The 25,930-nt window shown below is 47.7% G+C and overlaps 1 protein-coding gene and 1 long non-coding RNA gene across 6 annotated transcripts in view; both read right to left on the bottom strand.

The window, feature by feature from the left end:
- The window catches only part of LOC126523413 (solute carrier family 41 member 1-like), a 474,589-nt gene that overhangs the window by 46,610 nt on the left and 402,049 nt on the right, over positions 1-25,930 (bottom strand). The gene's annotated exons all lie outside the window — the stretch shown is intronic.
- Positions 9-6,179, bottom strand: LOC129382689 (uncharacterized). The gene is made up of 3 exons (XR_008610734.2): positions 5,989-6,179; positions 4,160-4,778; positions 9-2,983 (listed from the first exon to the last, which is right to left on the bottom strand). It is a non-coding gene; the product is annotated as an uncharacterized lncRNA (long non-coding RNA).

Raw genomic sequence — 25,930 nt, forward strand, 5'->3', positions numbered from 1 at the left:
GTGGGAGATGCAATGATGCGATATGGTGTGCACCCGCTGTCGTGGCAAGCTCCGAACAGAGGATCACGTGAGGTCTGCCAAACGCGCAACACCAACACAATGGTTCTCTGCAGTCACTTATATATGTTGGGTCCGTGCAAGGGGCCTAGTATAGTATGGATGCATGGATGTTATGAGCGTCCCCTCTGGAACGGGACCGGTGGGTTTCAACCACCAAGCTCTTGCTATTATACTGCCTAATCTCCTACCTGGGTTAAAAGAAAGAAAAAGATGAAAAATCCACGATAAACTCCCACACCGAAATTTTCTGACCCTCCATTGTGAACTTTGCTTTAGGACGTCTTCGTTTTTGTCGTTTCCCTACTTTTCTTCCACTAATCTTCACATCACCTCTTACTAATCTCTATTGCAGACATGTTTACTTTTCTCCTGCTCTCGCTGAACCCAAGGGTTTCAAGGAGGCCAGTGGTGCCTAAATCGACCACTGGGCAGTTGTCTTCACATTTTAATAAAACATGCTCCATTGTTTCCCTAGCTTTACCGCAGCAAGCACATGCTTCTTCTTCCTTCTTATATCTCGCTTTATAGGTGCGTGTTCTAATTAGGCATCCCATGCTTGAATTAGTAAAGGCAAGGCGCAGAAGAACAGGACTCAAGAAGAACACACATGACAGGACCGGCGCCTTGCTCTTCTTTTTGTGTGTTCTTCTTGAGTCCTGTTCTTCTGCGCCTTGCCTTTACTAATTCAAGCATGAAGCAACTAGTGCAAGCAAGAGTTTTACTTAGGCATCCCAATCCCGCTTCGAAAAGTAAGGAGCTTCCCTTTGAGTTATCATAAATTCTTTCTTTCGTGATTTCGTTTATTCCTCTTAAGTAGTTACTCATGGCAGGTTTCTTTTCCTTTGCCGCCACCCATGAGATTATTTCAGCCCCTCTAACTTTCCGCTTGACGTTCTTTGTTGCAGTGTTGCTCGCGCTACAGGCCGCATACTTGTTGGTAAGCTTCCTACTTCTTTTGCTCCACTGTGAATCAATGTTTTTCCTGTACAAATACCTGAACACTCTCCCAGCCCATTTACTTTATTCCGCATTTCTCAGTCGTTCTTCATAATCAATTTTATTGTGAGCTGCCCTCACTTCAAAACTAGTCCAGCCCATGTCACCCTGCACAGCTTCCCGTGAGTGCGAGGCGGCCCACTTGTTGCCATCGAGTAGTGCTTGTACCCCTGATTTCAAGCAAACAACCGCGTTTCCAAATTCCTGGAACCTTTCCACATACCCCGGAGCACCTCGTACCTACTGCATCCCCGTTATGGGTACCCTTTAGTGTTTTTTCGTTACTATACATAGATTTGCAGCGCTGTTTGCGGGAAATTGTAGTGGGTCACTCAGGCTAGAGCACCGTCTGTTGCTACGTGCTTTGTCTACTAAATAATTTTTTTCTCTTGGCGCACTGAGTCGCTCGCTACTGTCGATCTTTTACTGAGGTGATTGACAAGTGACCAAGCATTTTGATAGAGCTGGTTAGGGCTAATTATTACAATCTTATTCTAAAGATTGAAGTACTGAATGCCGATCTAAAAAAATTGAATCTTCGGCGCAGCATATGTCAGTGATATAGTTTTGATAGTGTCCTAACGAGCCTTAGGACTATGTTTCAACTGTTGTTCATTATCAGTTGCAGAAATCGGAATGTCGCTTCAGGCAAACTGCGTTTTGACAAAAGGCTAGCCTTCGTCAGGGAAGCAGCTAAATTAATCACTTCGAGCCTCCTGTGAACCTCTTTTTTCCTTTGGACACGAACTGTTCAAACAATGCGGAAAGAAAGACGGGATAGGCGAATCCTATGTGGCGCCCCATCTTAGACCGCACCAGTCACTAATCGACTGGAGCGCTTTTTAGTTCCATCATACTTGATTGTTTTGCCTTGCGCCTTAGATGTCGGCTGTGTTCTAGTGATGCCAAACTCAATGGACAACCACGGCAATGCCTTCGTGGTGATCGCCGTCAAGAATAGCAGAAAAAACGCTGCGGAATCCGTCTCAAGAGGACTGTTGATGTTCATAGGATTAGCATTCAGGCAATGTAGCGACATGCTGTGCTGCTGAGAACACCTTTATTTACATTCTGTAGTGCTAATTCTGAGATTTCCAGAGGTTTGGGTTCGTTACCAATGGCACACATAAGCGACCCGTTCTTTTAGCTCGGAAACTGATAAGGCCCCCTTAGATGACATGTCTTAAGTGCAAGGGATGTTATATAACCAGATTTACTCATAACGGTGGTTAAATTCGCAGCGGAGCATCGTACAGCTGTTGTATTTTGCCTTGTGTTTTTCTCGCACCTTTGGACGCCACAGAGGGTTTATATTAAAATATAAACCGTCTGTCAGCTTCGGACAATGCGTCTTGTGCGGAACATATCGCACCAGCCGCCGCAAACGGAGCGCAGCTTGGCGCCACTCGCTTATCGGGAGGTCGCGGGACGCAGCGCGTAGGAACGTTGCGCGGCGAGGAGACGGCCGCCATTGACTGCGAGCATAGAGAAAGGAATGCAACAGCGGACACTCCCGTAGAGCCCATCGGCCGAATTGACTGCAGCGCACCAAGCCGTCGGCGTTAATACCTGAAGCACACTTCCGGTTCTGTGCGCGCGCGTTTTGAATACTAGCTGGTGCGCGTCACGCCGGCTCCGTTGGTTTTTCCTTTCTTTTCTTTTTTGCTTTTACAGCTCAATCGCGCGCGGTCATCACGCGAAATCTTTTTATTATTAAGCAAAATTGATTCCGAACGATCTTCACAAGCCTCCAGTGATAATGTGCCACGTGCAATTTCATAAAGACGCAAGACACCTTGTGAAATGATGAAATGTTTGTTTTATTCTTTATAAATGCTCGTCGCGGGCTTTTTGTGCATTCGTCCAACGTTGTGGTACCAGGTAAGCAGCAGTAGTTTCCGCAGGAAGCTCCACCAGACGACGTGAGCTGAAGAAATTACAAGCAAGTGTTATTTTGGTATTAACATGTAAGAATAATGCGTGTAGAGGCGAAGCGTGCGAAAGTGGTTAATGGGCGGCATTACAAAAAAAAAAAAGCAGTTCGTATTTACACACACGGCGTACAAAATACCCGACTCATCCGAAACAATGCCGTGCATACCACAAAGACAATCTAATTCCAAGCATTCCCCTCTTCCCGGGACTTATTTCCTGCACTTTATTAGCACGAATGCGCGGGCTACGGTGCGTTTCGCGAACTTTGCTACAACCGACGCGATAGTACGCTACGAATGCAGAGGTGGCCACAACACAGGCTCTCAACCAGACCATGCTGGACGCTCGCACAATTCCTTCTACTCGCACCCAAGACAAATGCGTGGGTGCCGTTCAGAAGACAGAATTTTCGAGTTGCTAGTTCCTGGCCTTTGAGCTCCTTGGCTTATCTCTTGCGCCTTCTGCAGGCGCAAGCAACGCACTCCTGTGTTATCACTCCTGACGATTGCACGTCGCGTTTTCGACAAGCGTGGGTATCGAAAGAAGGCTTAAATTATTGCGGGGATATAAAAATTGCCACAAACTTGTCGCAGTAAGATTCAGTACGCGCCAAACTAACTTTGTCACCACGGCCGAGCTGCTTTTCGCTGCCTCACGACAGGCGCGGTGAGCGGGCCTCATAGGTAACATAGAAGTACCGAAAATAATTTTCAACAATGCTGGGCGTCAGAGAAAGCGCCATGAACATGTCAGTGCATTAAAGCGCGAAACCGCGCACCACGGCCGAGCTGCTTTTCGCTAACCGCGTCACAGCGCCAGGCGCGCCCACTGCGCTCGAAAGGTAGCCCAAAAAGTAATGAAATTAGTTTCAACAATGTTGGCAGTCAGAGAAAGCGCCAAAAGTTGCCGCAGTAAAATGCAGTACACGCGAAACTGCGTCACAGCACCCTGTGCGACTAGCGTGCCCAAAAACTACCGAAATTAGTTAAATATCGGGGCTCACAGAAAGCGTCGCAAACATCTCCCAGTACGATTCATTCATTCAAATTAACTGCTCTACGACGGCCACGCTGTTTTTCGTTAACTGCGTCACAAGTCTAGCCTAGGTGCCGGGCAGTAAGCCTAATTGCTTGAAGTGCGTCGCAGACTGTCGAACAGAGTTTCTCACCTTGCCGTAGTCCAATAGTGCAGTGGCGCCATGTCGAAGTTCCGAAGGAACGCAAGAATTCGCCGGGAGGCCACCAAACCAGGCTAAATCCCAAAATAGAAAAACAGGCAGACGGGTGCCCGAATAGTCCAACGCTCAGATGCGCGGCCGGTCTCTCTCGCTTCGGCGGTTTGTCCATACAGAAAGAAATTTCAACAGGAGCGGACATTCCCACAGAGCCCAGCGGCCGAATTGACTGTAGCACACCAAGCGGATGGTATTAACTCCTTCCGGTTTTGGGCGCGCGCGTTTTGAACACCAGTTGGTACGCGCCGCACTGGCTCCGCTGTCCTGCGCGGCGTTTTTTTTTTTTTTTTTCGCTTCTGCTGAACTCCGCGTGGCCTTGGCGTGGAATCGTTTCATTATTTAGTAAAAGTGATTGCGAACGACCTTTACAAGACTCCGCCGAATCCGTCAGGTGCAATTTCATAAAGAAAAAGCAAGACATCTTCTGAAATGCTGAAATGTTTGTTTTGCTGTATATAAATACTCGTTCCGGGCTTCTTCAGCATTCATCCAAAGTTGGGGCACCAGGTAAACAGCACTCGTTGCCGTACGAAGCTCCACCGGATGCCATCAGCTGAAAGTAAATTACAAGCAGGTATCATTTTGGTATATTCACCTAACAGGAGTATTGCGTGCAGAGGTTAAACGTGCGTAAGTGGTGCATGAGCGGCATTACAGATAAATTCACTTTTACGTACATTTCGCAGCAAAGACTCCTCCCAAACAATGCCATAAAAGTTGAACAAAACGTCCTATTTTCAAGCACCCCTCCTTTCCCGGGTATTATTTCCTGCACTTTAAGTGCACAAATACACGGGTGACTGCGCGTTTCCAAAACAACTTGGCCTCAGTCGACGCGATGGTACGCCAAGTACACAGAGGTGGCTACAACACAGGCTCAGCTAGACCATGTTACACGCTCGCAGAATGCCTTCTAGTCGCACTCGAGACAGATTCGTGGGTGCAACGCCTGTTTTCAGTCGCTCAGGATACATAAATGTCATGTTCTTGAGCTCCTCCGTGTTATCTTTTACGCGTCCTGCCAGCGCATGCAACACTCCCGTGTTATCACTCTCTGCAATCGCTCGTCGCGTTTTCGACAAGCGTGAGTACCGAAATAAGGTATATGTTGTTGCAGGGCTATAATATGCGTCACAAACTTGTCCCACTAAAATTCAGTACACGCAAAACTAACTCACTGTGAACGGCTTGCTTTTTTGCTAACAGCTTCACGACCCCAGGCGCGGCGAGCATGCCTCAACATATACAAAAAAATTACCAAATAAATTACAATACTTTTTCGGGTCAGAGAATGCGTCACGAACTTCTACCAGTAAGATTCAGTACACGCTAAACTAACTGCGGCACACAGCCGAGCTGCGTTTCGCTAACTGCGCCACTACGCCGAGCGCGGTCACTGTGCTTGAAAAGTACCCCAAAAATAGTGAAATTAGTTAAAATAATGTCTGGGGGCAGAGAAAGTGCCAATACTTGTCCCGGTAAGATTCAGTACACGCGAAACTGCGTCACACGGCCAAGGTGCTTTTCGTTAGAAAGCCAGGTGCGGCGAGCGTGCCCAAAACCTACCGGAATAAGTTATAATTATGCTTCGGGTCATAGAAAGCGTCTCAAACATCTCCCAGTACGAGTAATTTACTCATATTAACTAGCCTTGGATTGCGGAGCTGTTTTTCGATAACTGCGTCACTATATAGGTTCAGTTTTGTGCAGTAAGCCTAAATGTGCTTGAAGTGCGTCACTGACTGTCAAACAAAATTCCTCACCTTGCTGTAGTCCAGTAGTGCAGCGGTGCCGTGTCGAAATGCAGACGGAACACAAGAGAACGCCGGGAGCCCAAAAAACGGGCTACATCCAAAAGAGACGGGTCGCCGAGCACGCGAGCTTCACATGCGCAGCCGGCCTCGCTCACTCCTGCGGCTTGTCTGGCGCATGACGTATGCACGCCCGTCTGGCGTGCCGCTAGCTTGTTGCTAGGCAACGCAACAAAAATAAGTTACAAAATATAAGTTCATTTACACGCAAAACTTTTTCACTTTTAGTGGGAAATAAAAAAAATAAAACGTTGTCTGGAAGTTTATTTCACATTCTTTTTTTCTGATGCTCGCGTCAACTAACGGATGGAGTTGAAACTAGGTGTGACGTGTTTCCTGTTGCCAGTTTTTGAAGAGTGTCCCCTCTTGTTGAATTTCTTTCTCTGCACTCTTACACTCTAAGACCAGTGTACACCCTTTGGCTTGCCCCTTCTGCCACACAACAATAATCGTCATCTGCCTTGATGCGTTTCCTTTCTTTATCGCTGCAAGCCCGGAACTTTCCAGTGACGAACGGCACGCGCGTTATCAGAAGGGGCACTCCGAAGGGTGTAAATTGTTCTATGCTGATAACGCGCGTGCCGTTCTGGAGAAGTTTTGAAGTGAGGGAAGCTCAGAGTAAAATTGATTATGAAGAACGATTGAGGAATATGGAAAAAAGTAAATGGGCTGTGAGAGTGCTGAGGTATCTGTACAGGAAAAACATTGATTCACAGTGGAGAAAAAGAACTAGGAAACTTACCAGCAAGTATGCTACCGGTATGGTAAGCCACATGGCAACAAAGAACGTCAAGCGGAAAGTCAGAGAGGCTGAGACAAACTTATAGGTGGCGGCAATGGACAGGAAACGTGATGTAACTTCTTGGGAGGAAAAAACAAAATCAGGCAAGCAACAATTTATGATAACTCAAAGGGAAGCTCATTAGTTTTCGAAGCGAGGTTAAGATGCCTTAGAACACGCAGTTATAAAGAGAAATACAGCAAGGAAGAAAAAGCATGTGTATGGCTATGGTAATGCTAGGGAAACGATGGAGCATGTTTCATTAGAATGTGAATATATCTGCCCAGCGGTCGATTAGGCACCTCTAGCCTCCTGGATGGCCTTGGGTTCAGCGAGAGCAGGGGGAAAGCAAACATGTCCGTATTAGAGGTTAGTAAGAGGCGATTGGATGATTGGTGGAAGTAGGCAAACGATAAACAACGGAGGCGTACAAAAATGAAGTTCCGAATACAGGTTCAGGAAGTATGGTGACGGGTATTCGTCGTGGATTCGTTGCCTTTTTTTTCTGTTTACAGCAAAGCTGCATACAGCTAGGGCATTTCCGTCGTCGGCGAACGCACCCCGAACTAGCTCGTCGGCGGCGCAACCGCGCGCCCCTGGTGACACACGCTCGTCGTCCCCTTCCACAGCTGGCTCCGTTGCCGCTCATTGCTTCAAGGGACACTAACGTGGAAAACGATTTCTTCTGCATCAGTAAATTACCGTTCTACAACACCAAAAACACCACTCTTACAAGGATGAGACGTTTGGTAAGCCAGAAAAAGCGCACGAACGAAATACGGGTGGTGACGCCTACCTAGGTTCCCGCACTTGGTGGCTGTGACGTCTTGGATTTTGATGGCATCTTCTGGGGCCTACTAATTATATAGAGCGGTATAGATTGGCTACATTGTGTTCTAAATGAACCAAACATTAAACACGGCAAGTTTCGGGAACTTTTATCCAGCCAACGCGGCCCAAATGCGAAAACATACTTTGGTATCCCTGACGTCACGGTGACGTACCGGCGCTGGGGTTCCGGCGCGAAATTCAAACACTGATACTTCGACCTTCATTTTCTCATCTAATAGTCAAACTATTGTTTTGAAATGACTACCTGCAGGGTTCTGAAACAATGTTTCATTAGTTTAAACTGATTAAATGTTTCGCTTTAGTTTCCCTTTAAGGGGGGTATGAGACATTCATTGGGAAGAGGAAACTTTCGCCGTCATCATCATCATCAACTATTATTATCAGCAATGGCTCGAGCGTCTTCTTCCCCAGCTGGCTCCATTGCCGCTCATGAGTCCAGTGTAGAATTTCATTTCGCTTCTCTCGTCCTAATGGGGAGGCCGCGTTAAATTTTTTTTTATTTACGGTGGTATAAACCATTGCTTATGGGGATATGAGGTACGTTACGGACGCATTTAATAAAAGGGGTGATACGACAATGTGTGTACCTAGCTATCGTCACGACGACCACGGCTCAGGAGAATATGTTCTTACCTTTGTTCAAAATTCTGTCACCTCTGTTTCGATTGCTAAACAGACTCACTGCTTATCCACCTTCACAAAGTGGAATGTCTCGTGATTTTTTTTAACATAGGTGGGACTTTAGGCAATATAATGATAAGAGCCTGCTGGCGCAACCCACCGCCCCTTTCCAAAGGGGACGCATCCATTCATCCATCCCACGAGAAAGCTGCGGTTGCCGGGAAGCGTGACAAGCAGCAAGGGATCTTTGAAGGCTATCGCGTTCCACTCCGAAAGGTGAAGCTTAAGCATCCTTCAAATTTTGCTGTAGATTGTGCTTTGTGTGTTAACTTTAAGTGTGCAGTGCAAAGGCTTCGTAGGTGTGGCTAGACACTCTTAATAAACGTTTATTATTAATTTTTATGATTATAGATTAAATAATAGTGATTATAAGCCTATTTCTTGAGTTCCGCACAGTGTTAAACTGCCGTTTTCGTTTTTACTTGCCTTACGTTTTGTAGTACGTAGGCTCCTCTTTTCATAATTGTTCTTTTTATTCCTTGTTTTTTACCTATATTACTCTGTAGTTTTTGGTGGGTTTGCTTTGTGTCTTGGTTTTTAATGCAAGCGTGCAGGGGCCATTACTCGGACCTTACGTTTGTTCCTGGGCATGGTGAATGAGTGATTGAGTGATTATTATTATCGACCGTTTTCTCAGATTACTACTGCTACTGCTACTACTGCTTTTCATAGCATAGGTTTACACAGGGGGTGATACTGAGAAGCTCGGCTTGAATCTCGGCCCTTTCACAGAAGGCGGACGACAGGGAACCCCGCATACACGTGTGTTATTGGTGGCACTCCTTTCCTTAGGTAGAAATACAGTTAGAACTTTATCTAACGAAGCCAGATTTTACGGAGTTCCCGATCTAACGAAGAAATTTCCATTCCTCTGCAGGTACCCATAGGGTTTAACGCTGTCATCAACCCGAATTATCGAAACTAACTTGGCCGAACTCGATTCAACGAAGTTTTTCCTGAAACAGATGAGTAAGAGAGCGGTGATTTCTTTCTAATTTTGACAGAGACTTCTTTCTTCGAGCGTGCCCAATAAAGCTAACGCGATCAAACGTCTAGGTGACGTAGTCGCGGCCCAAGCTTTACTTTGACGAGGCTGGACGCCGCGCCTATGCACGGAACTGCGGTCTAAACGCCGCCCCGGTAGGGGCGCCGGTGGTTGCTTGTGTTATTTCATAGTTTATGCAACAGGTGGCTGGATTAACGGCAAATAGGTTGCCGTGGTAGCTTTTGCATGTCGCTACATTAGAATTTTAGATTTCGAAGGACCAAAAATTTCTTTCTAGGTTTTACAAACTTCCCGATTTAACGAAATAATTCGAGAGTGGTAATGACTTCATTAAACCGTGTTTCAACTGTAATTGTAGGATAACTCTTCTGCCGTGATTTGAGTGCGCGTGCTTCAGGGTGCGTGTCATCACTGCTGCACATACAAGAGGCATTCGCGCCTGTGTTGCCGGATCTTTTGCCACTCCCACTAAACCTCGTTCGGGCACAAGCCTACGCTAAGCCCGCGCTGCCCGCTCGGATCACCACAATAACCTATTGCGGGGCTCAGTATGACCTCATAAGCGCCGCACACGTGTGCAAAGCACGCGCTAGAAAAGTACTCAAGCTGTACACTACCAACAAGCAGAATAAAGAATAGACAAAGAGAGAGACAACGACTTCATTGTCAACATAAGAGCTTGAGCAAACTAGACACTGTAGGATGCATGCATGTATGCAGAATTTGAATAGCCTGACATTGACTGGCTCTACCCGTGGCACGGCCAATAATATACCAGTATATATATGGTCATGTTGAGCAACACGGCGGTGAATTGCAATATAGGAGTGAGGACTTAGTACGTCGACGTCGAGCACAAGACGTGGGATGCGGTCTTTCCTTACGTAACCTTCGCTTACAACCGGCAGTGGAAGAAACAACGCAGATCACGGCGTTCAGGGTGGCTTACAGAAGGAACCCGACGCCGACTCACGACGCCATGCTGCCGCACGTTAGGGTCCAATAGAATATAGTCACGTTACTGTATATATGACAAAAACTCTTAAGTTTAATCTAATGGAAGGAGACAGTTCCCATCCGACACCTTCACTGAGAGAGCGTCTTCGTCGTCGTCGCCCTCAGCGTCTGCACAAGCGGCAAACCCACTACACAGCCAACTGTTATGCTTGTGGCATTAGCCCCTTCCAGAAAGCATCGTCTCGATACTTCAAATGCGAAACAGAGCAAAGAAACGAAGCACATACAGGGCAACACTGATAAAGTTTGTGAAGAGGAAAGTGCCACACAAGCGGCATGAAGGCGAGTGAAAGTGAGGATGGCCTCCCTCTTCAACGTGAGTGGTAAGGTTTCATCATGGACACATGGACAGCATCCGTAGGCTGCACGCGACGGGATCGCTGACTCGTGTCTTCAGGGAGAACGTCATCTCGCTGAGGCGACGGAGGACTGTAGGGGCCGAAGTAGCAGCGCAGTAATTTTTTCGACCAACCGCGCTGGCGAATCGGGGTCCATACCCAAACTTGATCACCGGGTTGGTAGACAACCTCGCTATGGCAAGCGCTATACCTCTGGGTTTCTATGTCTACGCCATGGGTTGTTTTCAGTCGGCTTTGAGAAAAACTAACAACTTGCAAGCACAAGTTGAGTGAAGCGTTCCTTGAGCAGGGGCTTCGCCTCGATAAGGCTGGATACCCTACTTCAATGCTGCTCACTGCAAACGAAAGGCGACTGAGGAAAACAAAATCGGAGGACAATGGTATTGAAAGAAGCCGAGAGAGAGAGAGAGAGAACTGAACGTTTATTTTTCGAAACAGTGACCCGAATAAGGCCCGGTATCATCCGAAGGTGGGAAGGCTCCTTAGTCCAGGCACCCTCTGGCTTCGGCTGCCCTCTTGGCCCTGGCGACGAGTTGTCGTTGGTCTTCCAGGTCCCAGAAGGCGAGCTTGGTCTCCCACGTTTCGGATAGGTGGTTGGCTTCTTGTGCTCGTTTTGCTTCCATTTCCGGTTGCATTTCGCTGCGTTCCTGCCACGGGAATCCAGGAGCTAGTGTGCCAGAGTGTCGGGTACGTTGCAGAACGGGCAGAGGTGGCCGTGGAGCGTCGGGTAGAGGCGATATATTTAGTTCCGTGAGCGTACGTGTTACTTTGCAGGCGTCTAAGGATCATGCTTTCTTCTCTGTAGAGCCTGTAGTGTTGTAATATGGCCAAATAGTTGGTGGGCACGGCTTCGGCCTCTTTTATCGCGGATTGTAGCTCAAGATAATAGGAAAATTCAGTAATCTCGTATGCAGGCGCGTAGCCAGGGGAGGGGGCTTATGGGGCTTCTGCCCTCCCCTCCCCCCAAATTTTTTCGTACTGTCTATGCACCGCCGACCAAAACAACTCCCGGCGCCGGAAATCATTCTGGATATTGTGTAGAATGCATTTTTCCCGCTCGGAAAGACATTTCAGCGCGCACATTGCGAACTCGGGCTGGATTTCACGGCAACGCCCATACACCGGGAGTCACATAACTCAAGGAGCCCCATCCGAGCACAAGGTTTCAAGGGCGTTTTGATGGTGAGCGGGCTTGTCGCGGCATCTCGCGGAGGCCGCGGAATCTACGGAGCGCATGGATTTCAATTCCGAAATATTATGGGTATAAAGTTCTATAAACTTTTGATGCGAAAGGTACATGAACATTTCCAAAGTCCTGCTTTAGATTTTCAATTCCGAAACTTTGTGGGCTTAATGTTCTAATAAACATTTTACGGCAAAGGTGCATTGACTTTTCTAAAGTCGTACATCCGAACATACAACAAGACAAGCCAAATAAACAGATCATCAGCCAAGTTGACAAAGCACGCAGCCAGGTCCGATGAGACGCAACGTTTTGGTGTTTCATTTGTGCTGTCGTGTGAGAAAAAAAATATTGAAAATTTTTTTCACTTGCGCCAAAGCCCCTAAAGACTCTAAAGCCAGAAAGCGCAAATACATTCACATTTATTTTTCTACTTTGACTCTCACTCGCGAGGACACATCAAGCCTCTTCAATTTTCTGGTTCTCGCTGTCCGCGGGCTGCCAAAGCCAGCCTGAGCGCATGCGTTTTGCTCGTGTTGCTACGACCACCGCACGGCGCACTTCGGTGCGCGTTCGTTTTTCTCTGGCTGAGTGGGTTTTCACCAGGTAGAGTTTTGGACGCATTCTGGCTAGCAGACGAGAAAAAGAAACAATGGTCGCTCTCCGCCATCACTGTAGGGACTCGACGCAGTGTCACGCGTTCGCTTGAGCGCAACCTCTCTGGAAAGTCTTGTCTCACCAGTGTAGGATACCACACAGTATGCGTATGGTTCTCTGCGGAGGAAGCGTCTCACGTTTTCTTCGATATTCCTTCTGTAGGCACTTTAGGTGCCCAAAGTAGGCATTCGATTGTGGTCAACATGCTTTCCTTTGCGTTTTTTTTTTTCATTTCGGTGCCCCCGCCCCACAAAATAAGGAAAGACATTGTTGCGGCGCAGCGAATTGTCGCGTGGTGAAGGTTCGATTTTGTTAATTCTTTTTTTGCGGAATGTGATGGGCCACGGGACACTTCAGTTGCCGGATACTCTTATTATATTGTTGCGAGAGCAACTATATGGACACCCCAGGCGCATTCCTGCCGTCGCGGTCACCGTCATGTTCCCTATGAAGTCGAAGGGCCCATTTACGCTCAAACCGCCCATGGCCGCACGCCGCACCGCAAGCGAGCGGTCCGCCAGTAATGGCCGACGTGCCGTCACGAGAGGCGGTCGTGAACTTTTGCCTTCGTGCGGCGACCGCATAAACATGGCGCTGGTTCGTAGCGAAGCGGAGCGCGAGGCCTAGGCCCCAAGGCATCAGCGGCAGTTTGTTTTTTGTGTGGTTTATTGTGACCATTGCAAGAGCTATTCAGCAGCTGCAAAGCTATTTGTCGAACGCAGCAAGCCGCTGTGCTCTTCCTGACCTCTTCAGTACGTGCGATCGCCAAAGGAAACAGACGGATGTGTGTTGTGTTTACGCGAGGATCGGAAGGAATGAAGCCGCCGATTTCGTGTGTTTTAGGCCGTTTTTTGCATGTGCATTACAAACTCGAAGGCCATCGCATACAGATGCACTCGAAGCATGACACTAGTTCGGAACGCGCTAAAATGAAAAGATTGCGATCGCCCACCTCATCATATGGTGTTCGTAGGTGTTGTGTGTGCGCGCTTCATCGATACGAAGATTGCACGTTTGTGCAGTGCTGGTTTGTGTTTCAGAAGTGATGACACGATGTGTAGCGATGAGCTTGATTGTCGTCTCATTGCAGGCATTCGTAATGTGCTGTTTGTGTCTTGCTTCGTGTGAGCTGTTTTGCCGGCTGCGATGCTCATTGGTGACCGCTAACACGTACAGAACGTTCGAGCGCTAGGGTTCTTACTTTTACGAGGCGTAAGTGTACTATGATGTGTACGTGCAATGTGTCGCAGTGGTGCTAGGCGTATAAGTGTTCATTTCATGCAATATGCATATGTGCCGAAGTGAACCGTGCATAAGCGTTGCGTGCGAGTTTTGGTTCCGGCTCGTTCTGCCTCGTTCACGTATCTTGTGCGTTTTTCAGTAGTTATTTCTGTGCTATAAAAGTGTTTATAATCGATTAAGGCAATATAAGGAACAGCTTAAAAGTTACATGAGTACATGCGCGCTGTCGTGAAATGTGGGAGCGCTTATGCACTGTTCGCATGAACGCAAATTTCGGGCACTCTTCATTTTTGTCATGTCGACATTGGTGTGAACAGCAGAAATCCTGAGGCGTATTTCTAGTTTAAGCAAAGTATACAGTCTTATACTGAGGGATGTGAGCGCCTTGCATGTGCAAGAAATTCAGCTGCTTCTTTCTTGTTAGTGTCTGAGTACACACTGTTAGTGCCAACACCAGTGGCACAGCGTGATAAGCATATAATCTGTGAAAACTAGATACTTCATTTTGATTCTTGACAAATTGCATTTTTTGATAAAAAGCCATATGCATGTTTTAACAAAGCATGAAGATGACAACACAACTGGTATGGTCAATATATGATTCGAGGATTGTAGCACAAGAACTTACAGAATGCAGACACAGAAGGAACGACTATAGTCGGATACAACTTTAGAAAGAAGGGGAGGCCCCGCCCAGATGATCAAAGCGCGATGTCCGATTGCCTCCGTGACTGAAATAATTCCACTCAAATAATTGTGCTTCTGAAACGCGCAATTCTAGGTATAAATAAAGACTTTTGTATTTTGATAACTGGTTTAGTAGAGTTCTCATGTGCTACAGCACATGCCGGATCGCGACCAAAAAATAACCCCTTGCCTTCCACAACGCTGCCCGTCGTCTGCTCTTTAGATTCATTGCAAGTGACAAAATTAGAAAGAGCAGCTCTGGCTTTTGAGCTTCTTTGCATGTACACGGCACATTTACTACTCCTGTTCCGAGCTTCAAATGAATCAGTTGCTATTGAACAAGTACTTATATAAAACAATGCATTTATCGCAACCATTACAAACTCAAGATGCTCGGTGTCAGCGAAATAACAGTGTTCAAGGTGAGGACGGAGGTCAAAGCTTCGCATATTTCCGGTGGCAAACTGTCGACGCCTTCGCGAAAGTGCCCACGAAATACGGAGAAAAGAAGACGCAGCACGAAGTATGACACGTTGTGCGCACTGAGGTCCTGTGCACGATTTCTTTCACCGCAACGAGATAGCGACGGTCGAGAAGATCAGTAACGAGTTCTCGAAGCGTATATGGTGTATTGTTTGTGCCCTGGGATTTGTGTGACGGAAGGCGAGTGCTATGGTGTGTCGACCGTGGAGGCAGCATTCATCCCCGCAAGGTCCCTGCTTGGGCTGACGACTATGTGCACGACTCGGCTTTCCCCGCGGCTGCACGGCGTCCACGACGAAAGCGGCCACCGGATCACGGGCTGCTATTCGGCTCCTCTCCGTGCTGGCAGCAATGCAACCCCCCTTCCTTTGTCCGGCAGCGCCCGCAACACGAACGACTCCAGCTGTGTTTGGGACGGTTTCCAAAGGAGAGCTGTGTCTCGACCCTGAGCCTTACAGTTGGTTCCCTTTGTCCTATGCGGGCCATAAAACTTCCCCGGCGCACCATTCTGATCGACCGCCAGATAGGCCCGACGCCGCAGCGCGGTTTGAGGAAGTTCCGGCCACCGAGAGTGGCGTTAGGACCACGGAGGCTGCCCAGACCCTCTCTCTCGACCTTGTTTCGTCCTTAGGGACTGTCTGGGGAATCTGTGGCCCGAGGGGTGTTATTTGAGCAGCTTGCAGCTGCTTTGTTGGCCTCTCTCCTGATAACGACGACAACATGTAAACATTGTATAAAGAATTCTTCACCGAGAAAGCTCTCCTCGTCTCTGACTCTGCGTGAAGCCACACATACCTCGACACACGCAACAATGGATCTCCCACCACTGAAGCGGTGTACTGTGCGTCGCCTGCTTGTCGAGATCTGATTCAAGCACAAGAAGAGGAGCCGCAATTCGCTGCTGATCGACCGGGATGACATCGCTGAATGGCGGAATCGCTACCTTCGTGACGTGGAGCGCTATGGGCAGAAGGCCAAAAGATCTTTTTCCTGGACGAGACATGGGTGACCGCGGTGCACACTGGGTCGATCGTGTGGACAGACATCGTGGTGCAGAAGCGCGGACACCTATACGCTCGAGCAAATGGCCTGTCGACGGGTCTGAAACAACCTTCTGGAAAAGGCCAGCGCCTGATTGTGACGCACATTGGCAGCGAGGATGGCTTCGTCGACGGCTGCTTAGATATAGTCCGAGGCCAAAAAACAAGCGACTACCATGAAGAAATGGACAGCAATCACTTCGAGAGATGGTTTAATGACGTTCTGCAGAAGTTGCCTGCTGGTAGCGTCATTATTTTGGGCAATGCACTTTACCATTCCCGGCTAGAAGAGAAATTGCCGACAACAGCTTGGAAGAAGGAAAAAAATGCAGGAGTGACTCAAAAGCAAACAAATCACCTACAGCGAAAGGGTGGTTAAAAAGCAGCTGCTTGAGTTGGTAGCATCTGTAAAGCCACTCTTTCTGAGCTACATCGTAGACAATGCAGCTGAAAGGGCCGGTTGCATTGTACTCAGGCTCCCACCGTACCACTGGGAATTTAATTCTATCGAGCTCGTGTGGGCAAAGGTAAAGAATGGCATAGCTGCGGACAACAGAGGCGTCAAGCTGTCCATGGTCAAAGACGTCTTGAGGGAAAAAATCAAGCACATAACGGCAGAAGACTGGAGGAAGAAACTTCACCATGTGATGGACCTGGAGGCAAAGTTCAGGCTTGATACGTCTGGAAGTGACCGCATCCAACCCATCATCATCCAAATGGGTGAAGATGACAGTGAAGAAAGCTACTCTGACTGCGAGCTGTCCAGCATTGAGCCACTCGATGAAGCATAACAGCTTCTTATTAATGAAAGAAGAGCCCTTATTAGGGCTACCAAAATCTTGCCGGTGGGTTCGCAGCAGCCAAGCATTCTGCCGTCATCTCTCAAATAAATAAGCAGTTCATTTGGTGACGTATTCCTTTTAATGGAAGCCCAATTCTGAAAAAGCAACGTCCTGCACAGATCGTGCTCAATATAAGTATTGGCATGGAAACGTGCTGAAATGCTGGAAAATCTAAATGCAAATACAGTTGTTAACCCTGAATAACTATGTGGGGCCCAAAATGCTCATTCGGGCAGCCACTGTCCAGCTTCACACGAAAAAGCAGCAGTCAACGGGAAAGTGACAGCCACACCAATGTGCACGCCAAAGCACATTGTGCTTTGCGTGCAGTTGTGCTGCCCCTACTGTTATTTCCAGCCCAATGAGATAAATAATGCTAATGTCAGAAGGCCCAAAATACTCTATTGGGCAGCCACCTAGAAGGATGACGGGCCCTGTGATGAGATAAAAGTCGTCAGGGCATGCTTGAAAGGCACCTTTAGCATCTGCACTTCAAAGCGAAGCCATGTCGTAGACATTGTAGGTGAAACAGCAGCAGTCAACGCGAAATTGACCGCCACTTTTAGCAGTTTGCATGCAAAAGCATGTTCACGTGGTCAGTGGCGTAGCCAGAAAGTTCGTTCGGGGGGGAGGGGGGGGGCTCACATTGCAGCTCGACCTCCTTAAGACGAAGCTTTAGCTCGTGTGCACGCACCTGAATACATGTAGAAGGAGAATTCGTTTTTCTCGGCAACCAATGCAACAAATTTGACAAGGCTTGTTGCATTTAAAAGAAAAACTAAAATTCTAGTGACTGCTGGTTTCGAATTTGCCATTTACGATGTCAATTATTTATTAAAAATTGACCAAGATCGCAAATTTTCAGAAAACGATACTATCAAGTTTAAAACTCTAACTCAGCAATGAAAAATGACATTACAATTCTGTGAATTGCACCTAATAGTACATATACAGCGGAAAAAATTGCTATATTACAAATGAATCTCAAGAAATTTAGCAATATGGAAATACGGCTTTCGGAGAACCCTTGTAGACAAAGTAACCGATTCACGCAAGATACAAGTTGACACATCAGATTTGTCCGCTTTGACTGTTATAATAGAGGCCGTTTACAGAACAGCGACATATATACTTTATGCAGAGCTATTAGTTTGTAAACGTCGCGCTTCTACTTTTTGGGACTTTCGAGTTTTTCAAAATATTTTGAACAGTGTTCAGGCCCTAAATGGAAATTCCGCTTCCAACAAACACTAAAATTTAACTTTCTCTCTCAAATGCAACAAATTTCATTAAAAGCGATCCAGAGGCCCTATAACGTAAAACTATTCTAATATGTTTTATTCCAATCTCCTGACGTCAAATTCGCGTAACCGCCGACGCAAGCACCGGGCGGTCACCCGCAGGGTTGTCTGTACAGACCAATCAAATGCTCTGCTCGTTCATAGGAAGTCACTTTTGTTTGTTGAAAAACGAATAACATTGCCTGCACTGAGCGGCTTCTCTTATCTAATTGGCTCACAAGAGCCGAAGAGCATGCTCAAGTGGAGGGGGGATACGATGGGGCCGAGCCACTGCACTGAATATCGATAACCGGATGAAGAGGGTGGTGCCAGCATCTGCGATTGTACCGGTTTTTCTTACTTAGCGTGCGGTGGCTCGTCGACAATTGCGGCGGCATGCAACGGAAGCTTAAGAATGGCGCTAAAACGGATCCTCCGCAAAGAAGAGTTGGGAGAACGGGGTCGCAAACGTGCCGAAAGTTCTCGAAAACGTTACACGACCACGCAGAAAGTTTTATTACACGCAAATAAACCAATGCTCTCCAGCAGGGGCGAGTAGCCAGTGCCGGAGCGATCGGCGGCAGCCATCTTTTATTCCTTTCGGAACGGGGCAGCCTGCGGCTATTCAGAAGAAAATTCAGTTTTGTTCCGCATATTAATGCATCTTTAAAGCGTACGCGTCACTTTGACGCGGTAAGTTTTTACGGATTTGTGGCGTCGCGTGAGAGACAGGTGAAGTGGGTGCAGCCCGAAAACATTTGACCAATAGCCGAGGGCTAATCACAAAAATGCGTCGAATCAGAAATAACTATTTTTGTTTTGTTCGGTCAAATTATGCGTAATAAGTGTGCACACGTCATATCAGATGGGGAGCTATCACGGTTTTCGTGACGTCGTGTAACAGACAGGTGAAGGGGGGGTGGTCCAAAAGAGTTTTTGAGCAATCGCGGTGGGCTGATTGCAGAATTGGAATAAAAAAGTTTGGAATAGCTTTACGTCATAGTGCCCCAGTTCTGCCATGTTTGTTGGCACTTTCTACACGAGTACGCATTTCTTTTTTCTGCTCTGTATCCCTCTTTGTCGCTCTCTGCACTTTTCTGCGTCCTTTTATTTGGCCTCTCCATTCCTTCCAATGCATTATGTGCCGGAGAGTTGCAGAAGCAGGGCCGATTGATGCGGGTGGCCGGTTTCCGGCACATTACCTTGATGGATGTTCTCAGCCATGACTAGCGAGACGCCCATCAAAATCATCCTGGCGAATCTTGCCGGCACACGCGATTCCACCAAGTTGCTCGTGGTGCGTATGCTAGCGGGCGACTTTCATTTCGCGCGGGTGTCCGAACCCCATACGCGCAACAATCACATCCCGCATGTGGCCCGCTCCATCGTTCCTTTTCATGCCTCGAAGCACCCGCAAGTGATCGTGCTGGCGCAGGCCCCGGACTTCGACCTCTTTCCCGTGTACGTGTCCCAGCTGATTGTCGCACTCAGCTGCGAGAGCGCCGGATGGCGTTCGTGCTTGTTGCCACTCATGCCCCACCTCATCGTCCGCTGGATCCATTTTTGGATGAACTGAGCCAAGTTTCCTCTCGGCACCTAACCCAAACCTTCGTTTTTGGTGGCGACTATAATGCTAAAGATGCACTTTGGGGGCCTGACGTCAGTGATGTTCATGTGGCGCAATTACTGCAGTTTGCATGTGCAAACGAATTACAAATCTTAAATCACTCCGACTCTCTCACGAGACGCCTTCGAGACGCCTTACGCACGATCGTGGATTGACGTGTAGCTCGCATCCTTTCCCCTCACAGAGCGGGAATATCGTTGGTTGGTCTCCGAGGAGGAGACGCTGTCGAACCATAGACATATCGAGTTCACCCTCTTCGCCGCCACGACGGCGCGTTACGTCGTCGGACCAATTTTGCGCGTGGACAGATACTAGAGATTCTTCGGGACCATCGCTGGTTCCACGGCCTCTCGCGCTGTCGCTTTTCATCGGCTATCCTGCTTGAATCTGTTTTGGAGGGTTTTTACTCTCTCTATAACGCCATATGCAGGAGCCACCTTCGAAGGGTTCCCCCGCTTGGCGAGGGGGCGAAGTCGTGGTGGTAGCCTCAATTGCGGGACGAACGTGTCAGGGTGCGCGCGATGAGACGCCGGTTTCAGCGCGCGTGTGAACCCGCCATGCGTGAGATCTTTTGTGTCCATAAGGCCGCCGCTTTCGCTACTTACAAAGACAACATCAGGCAAGCGAAAGCTGCGGCAGATCGGGCGATGTATCACGACATCACGAGACGGAATCTCTTTGGCGATCCTTTCAGGGTGGCCTTGGAGAAACTACCTCCCGTTCTAAATCTTCCTCCGCTCGAAGGTCCCTACGACACTTCTACATCATCCGCCCTAGAATCAGCGACCCTTTTATTAAGCGCACATGTAGCCGAGGATGACCCTACAGCCGACAGCGAATACCATCGTAGAATTTGGGCTGTAGTCCGGTGTCCCTATCCTGAGGTACGGGACGACTTCCCCTTTACCACGGCCAAGATCGAGCGCGCGGTGTACCGGGGCATTGCGCAGTCGGCGCCAGGGTTGGACGGGCTCACCGCCATGTTCGTGCGTAATTTATGCCGCTTGCATCCTCGTTTCCTTTTTGTCCTCTTTAATGCCGCCGTTAGTTTGGGCCATTTCCCCTCTGCCTGGAAGGTCGGTCAAATAATTTTTATTCCTAAACCCGGCCGTCCCGCTGACCTACCTTCCGCCTACCGCCCCAAAGTCATGAATTCTCTTTTCGGTAAAATATTGGAACGCCAACTAAACTACTGGCTTTCTTATTTTTTTTTTAATTCACACAACGTACTTCACACAGGCGCGGTGTGCGCCTGCCCTGCACACACTTAAACAGCGCCTCAGTGTGCTCAAAGCAGCAAAGACGCCGACGGTCTTCATTTCGCTCGACTTCACCGGCGCGCTGCACAGCGTGCGGCACTATTCGGTCCTGTTTTTTCTGCGTTCTTTCAGTTTTTTAGCACCGGTGCCCTACGAATCTGTAACATCCCCTCCAGTCATTCGTGGCGGGCCGCCGGGTCGTGTTTCGTGCATAGAGTTTCTCACTATAACACCTAGAGGAAAATCTGGCGCCACCGTCTATGGGAGTTTCTTAAGGGGGCACCGTGCCGTCATGGGAATGACGGTATATGTGTCTGCGAGGCTTGTGTTGGCTGGTGTTGTAAGAGGCTTCGTCTAAAACGTGGATATGGCTGCACAAATAACGCGTTTTCAAAGTAAAATCTTCATAAAATGTTCCCATTCACGCATATTATATCTTTACTCACCTACAGTTACTCACCTAAGAAAAGCAAGAACAGACTACAAACTGTTTCAAAGCGAGCGCGAACCTTGTCGTCTGTTTTCCAACTTTAGCGGCCCGCTGGTACGTTTTACGTAACACATAATCGTACACGCAATAACAAGTTCTCATAGTTAAACAAAACATGTCTTTGCGTAATAATAAAGCCAAAACAGTTTTTCACGTGCTATTTTCGTAGAATATGAATCATTCTGACAGACGGAACGGTGCTTGCCAAGCGCGTCTTCAAGGTGTCCTGTCTCTCCGAGAACGATGCCAATGCGAAGTCACAATATACCGGCAATCCCATGCATACCACAGCGCAGCAGCGCCAGATTTCCCTCTAGGTAATGTAGTGAGAAACTCTATGGTTTCGTGCAAATGCGGGAGACGCAGCGGCGCGTCTGTCCACTGGAAGTGCCCAGGGATCACCGATCAGCCCCTTGTTGTGCAATTTGGTCATTCATTCCATGCTAGACCTCCCACTTTCACAAGGGGTTCACATCCAGGCGTACGTAGACGACACCATCGTACGTGTTCCAGTTCCTCGCTCTGGCAGAATCTATGCTCACCTTGGTTTGCAATTAGGCCCGGCAAAACACGGTCGAAATTAGTCATCAAAAGTCTTATTTCGTCTTCTTCAACAATGGGCACATTGGCACCCCTAAGCGACGTCCGTCCATTACATTGGATGGCGCTTACCTAAAACAAAAAGACCATATTAAAATTAGCGGCGTGGTCTTTGACTACAAACTTAATTTCCATGCCCATGTTGACTTTATTAATACCAAAGCCGAGGTATTGGTTGCACGATCCCTCAAGTTTCTACGCATGCACTTCTCCCTGCGCCCCGTGCTTATAGGGCGTCTGTATAGACAGGTTCTGCTTCCTGCGATTGCATACGCGTCTCCGGTGTGGTGTTTGGTTTTTCCATCGTCTTACTTGACCACCCGCGCGTTATCTGTGCAGCACTCCATTCTAGTGGCTTTGACCGGCGCGTATGACACACCACGCGCACCACGGCACTGTATTTTCTGGCGAACTGTCCACCGCTGAATGTGGAGCTGGATTGGTTGGCGGCGGAATTTTCAATCTTTGCGCTGCACCAAGTATCTCATTATGACCAGGACGCATTTTATCCGAACTCCATCGCGCGTCTTTTTGACCAGTGGTCGCACCATCCTCATGCTGCTTGTCGCTTTTCGTTCGAGCGCTCGACGCCCGGCCAGGCTGCCATTATATCGACATCGCCTGCGTACCATCTGTGCACCTCCACGGGTGTCGCTGCGGGTGCAGCGCATGTGGTATTCGACCCGCGCGGTCGGCTCCTCGCAGTTTAGGGCGGAGAACGCCACAAGCGCGCGCAGTGCTGAGACCATCGCTTTTTGCAGGGGTTCTGGACTTCATCGCGAAATTGCGCGGAAAGGTTGCGGCGCACATCTATACTGATTGCCTGTCCATTTTGACGGCGCTTTCGCTCCTTTATGTCACGGATGAGCGCATATGGCAATTTAAGAGAATCCTGCGTTCACAAGAACTCGCAGGTCGCCGAGTCCTTCTCTACCCCGTCTTGGCCACCGGGGCATGGCGGGTAACGAGGTGGCAGACGCGTCGTCTGCGGCGGCCGCCGGCCTCGTTCGCTGGTGTCTAGCTTCCGTGCGATCGGTCCGGACTCGACTATGTAAAACGCTTCAACATCACTGGTACTGCTACTGACAGCGCGAGGGCACAGACATTAGTCTTGTCCGTAGTGTGTACGCGATTCCGCGCTGGTTCCCTCCGACCCGTCTTTTAACCCATTTCTTCACTGGGCATGGACATTTTCCGTACTACCTTCATCGCTTTCATCTTAGCACCTCTGATCGGTGCGCGTGCGGTGCTCCTTGTGAGCACGAGACCCATTACCTGACCTGCTGCGCGCGTACAGCGCACATTGCGTCGCAATTGCGAACTCTCTTGCGCCTCGAAAATATTTCGCCTGACGTTTATCCGGCCTTGATACGATCAAAACGTTCCCGTGCCCTGCTCCTGCAAAATCTCATCACTCTTTCTGTTACTTCCTTTTCCGCTGATCCCGATGGGCACTAGCCCACTCCTCAGTTTCACTAATGTCTCAGTGTTTCATATTACTTTTTCATCACTGTTTCCCGCCATCCACACTGTATAAGTCAACTATGGCAGGGCTTCCCCGTGCTGGATGGCTCTAACTGCATGCTTCATTCTCATTATTCACCGCTTCCTCTTCACCTCTGTTATCAATCTCTTTGTGTCACCCATCATTGTGTCAAAACATTGCAGAGCACCACCCTGATGAGCCTCATGGTCACCTCATACTACGCATTACCCTGCCTACCAGACCACTGGCATCGAGTCGAGGCGGCAGGAGTCCGGCAGAGAGGAAGGATGCACTGGCGCATGTGAAATGATGCAATACAGCATGGAAGCTTTGCGGGTCCCTGCGCGGGCGTCGGCGCGTGGCCCTGGGGGACGGTCTGGGTGTGGGCGCTCGTTGCAGACGGTAATTTGTTCCTTTCCGGATGCAGTTTTCGGAGAGGCTTCTCAAAATGGGCCTTTTCCACCCACTAACCTGTTTGTTTAACTATTATTTTTCTGACATTTCCAAGCTTAACTCCGCCTTATTTTTTGTATATTAACGTTTTCTCTAAATTCGTCTTGGGTTGCCTCTGCAGGCCCTTTTCATTTATTTTTAATTGGCCTTTCTGCCTACAGTACCTTTCTGGTGGTGCGTGCTTCCCCATGTTAATTTATTTTTATTGTTCGGGGACATACAAAAGCAAAGCTTGATGAGCTGATTAGACAAGAACAGAGGATAAGCATCGATGAACTGGGAGATAGTGTCAACATCAGTCATGGTGCGGTTCATACCATTATTCATGAACATCTTGATTATCGGCCTTTGTGCGCCAGACCAGACCGGACGACTTGACCAGACGATATTCCTAATGAAATCTTAGTGAGGTATGCTGAATGGGTGTCTAAGTTCCTTAAAAAAATATTTAATTCCTCAGTATTGAATGGTTCTTTCCCTACCGCATGGAAACTAGCGAGAATAGTACCAGTTCATAAAACCGGGAACACTTAAGACATTAGCAATTACCGACGAATTCTCCTCACAAGTACATGCTCTAAACTTCTGGAACATATCATATCCAAACACTTGTCACAATACCTAGAAATGTATAGCTTGGTATCCCCTGTGCAGCATGGATTCCGTAAAGGACTATCTACGATCACTCAATTAGTTGAATTGGTTCATGACACTTCACAAACAATAAATTCCCGTGCACAGATGGACCTCATTTATTTGGATTTTGCCAAAGCACTCGATGAAGTTTCCCACTCCAAACTTTTGTTCAAAATTAATACTGTGTTTAAGAGTCCTAACCTCACAAAGTGGTTTACATCGTACTTACAGTGACGTCAGTAGTACGTTCAAATAAACGCGCATAGGTCCAGTCTTCAACCGGTGTTGTCTGGAGTACCTCAGGCAAGTGTCCTTGGACCTCTTCTATTTCTCATTTTCATTAATGACCTGATGCACCACATTTCTATTCGAATAAGAATATTCGCTGACGATTGTGTTGTTTATAATGATATAGAATCTTCCAGTGACCAAATTAAATTGCAATGCAACCTTGATAACATTATGAAATGGTGTTCTGACTGGCAGATGGTTATAAATCCAACTAAATCAGTAAGCATGTCTATTACAAGAAAAAGGAAGATCCTGCAATTTGCTTATAGTATACATGGCAACAAGCTTAAAAAGGTAGAGGAGCACAAATATTTGGGATTATTATTTAGAAGTGAGTTAAGCTGGAATAGGCATGTAGATGAAGTAAGTAAGAAGGCGAATAATGCGCTTTGGAGCCTAAGACAAAATTTACACAGAGCAACCTCTGAAGTTAAAAACTTGGCCTATAGAACACTGGTCAGACCAATCATTGAGTACGCGAAAATTGTCTGGGATTCTTACACAGAGAAAAACCGTAAGAAACTGGAAATGATTCAGAGGTTAGCTTCCCGATTCTTCTTCGACAAATATGGTCGACCTCACTCCGCTTCAAACCTATGTCAGCTTGCAAATGTTTCCAATTTAGAATTAAAGACTAAGTATGATAGGCTGAAGTTCCTGTTCCTTATTATTCTCAATGAAATAAAAATTAATAGGACGAACTATTTTGAAATTTCTACAAACGAATCTTCTAGACATCGCCACAGCATGTATATTCCCCCTCCTGTAACCCGTAATGACACATTTAAATATAGCTTCTTTCTCTGAATGATAAAAGAGTGTAACATGCTTCCCGATTTCGTCGTTCAGTATGTCTCTTTAAATTATTTTCTGAGTAATTTCCATGCCATTATTTATTCTGAGAGCGCGGTGCGTTAATTATCTGACTTTCTGAATCACCTG

Source organism: Dermacentor andersoni, chromosome 6 (genome assembly GCF_023375885.2).
Source record: "Dermacentor andersoni chromosome 6, qqDerAnde1_hic_scaffold, whole genome shotgun sequence".
In the NCBI taxonomy this organism is placed as follows: domain Eukaryota; kingdom Metazoa; phylum Arthropoda; class Arachnida; order Ixodida; family Ixodidae; genus Dermacentor; species Dermacentor andersoni.